We start from the raw sequence: 1794 nt of genomic DNA, 5'->3' as shown, positions 1-1794 counted from the left end.
TAGAACGCCAAAATTCTCACGGTAAGCAGGCCCGCCAAAGCTAACCCGGCCTGCCAAAGCTAACCCGGCCTGCCAAAGCTAACCCGGCCTGCCAAAGCTAACCCGGCCTGCCAAAGCTAACCCGGCCTGCCAAAGCTAACCCGGCCTGCCAAAGCTAACCCGGCCTGCCAAAGCTAACCCGGCCTGCCAAAGCTAACCCGGCGAGGCTCTGCCCTGAAAAGTGCCCTTTTCCTCGTTCTGCAGGCAAGGAAAGTGCCGGCACAGCGGGTGACACGGAAAACCTGAGGCATCTCAGCCCCCCCATCAGCGCCGTCCGACTGTTTCAACTTTGGAACGCAGCTACGAGCAAAGCGACTGTAGAATTTAGCATGGCGTCGCCAACAGACCCCATCCAGCTGTAACAGCCACCACGTTGTTTAGTGAGAAAATTCACTCTTGCTTTATGTGCTGTTACCCTCAGAAAGGAAACGCCCTATGGGAAAGTAGCCTCTACTAGGACTGATCAGTCACTTGCAATTTTCTTAATTACGTTTCAGCTACAGAGCCAAGTTCTGTACTCGCGCACACCGGTGCTGCCATCTTGTCCGCCATTTAGGTGTAAGAAGGAGCTGTATTTGATTTGCAAAACCTTTATTACGGATGATGACGCAATGCAGCTCCGCGCAGAGACATCCAAGCTACCTCCAGCGGCAGAAGCAGTTTAGCCACGTGAGCAGAGCAATTTGCTGGGGGCTAATCAAACCTGGCGAGGAAAAGAGCGTTATCGTGGGCAGAACACCCTGCTAAAATAGATAGAGGCTGCTTTGGTACGCAAATAAACACAACGGGCTGCGCTACCCAGACTGGTGTAGACATAGCAGACGTACACCTCTGACCCTCCGGCGAGTTTATGAGAGGTGACTGACTGGAAAAAGAGACTACAAAGGGGTTTAGTTATACTTACAGAAGAACTGGTGGAGTCATTTTATCTACTGATAGTATTTTATGAGAGAACAGCACCTTACCAGACAGCCAGCAAGAGGGCTGTCGTGGTTTAACCCGGCAGGCGGCTGAGCACCGCGCAGCCGCTCGCTCATTCCCCCCCCTCCCCAGTGGGATGGGGGAGAGAACTGGAAAAAAGTAAAACCTGTGGGTTGAGATACAGACAGTTTAATACAACAGCAGAGGAAAAGAATACAATAATAATAAAAATAATGATAATAATATACAAAGCAAGTGATGCACGATGCAACTGCTCACCACCCACCGACTGATGCCCAGCCCGTCCCGAGCAACAAGCGCTGCTCCCTGCCCAACTCCCCCCAGTTTATATACTGAGCATGACGTCATATGGTATGGAATAGCCCTTTGGCCAGTGGGGGTCAGCTGTCCTGGCTGTGCCCCCTCCCAGCTTCTTGTGCCCCTGGCAGAGCATGGGGAGCTGAAAAGTCCTTGACTAGTCTAAGCACTGCTTAGCAACAACTAAGACATCAGTGTGATATCAGCGTTATTCTCATACTAAATCCAAAACTCAGCACCGTGCCAGCTACAGGGAAGAAAATGAAAATGCCCAGCAGAAACCAGGAGAAGAACCCAAAGCTGTACGGCGTGACACGCCGGAGTGCTTGCAAGCGCTCTGTAAACGCTGAAAGCCGGGCGCTGAAACTGGCGCCAGTTCCCAGCACAACACACGCATCCCACGCTGAGCAGCCGGCAGCACCAGTTCCCAGCTGGAAGAAGCTGCTCAGGGACCGATAATTCCTGGATGGCTCCTGTTGGCCTGAACTCTGAAGCCGCTCGGACGCGAAGAGGCAG

The sequence above is a fragment of the Egretta garzetta genome, unplaced genomic scaffold, assembly GCF_000687185.1.
Source record: "Egretta garzetta isolate BGI_Z169 unplaced genomic scaffold, ASM68718v1 scaffold11, whole genome shotgun sequence".
Classification (NCBI taxonomy): domain Eukaryota; kingdom Metazoa; phylum Chordata; class Aves; order Pelecaniformes; family Ardeidae; genus Egretta; species Egretta garzetta.
Note: the sequence above shows the minus strand (reverse complement) of the source record.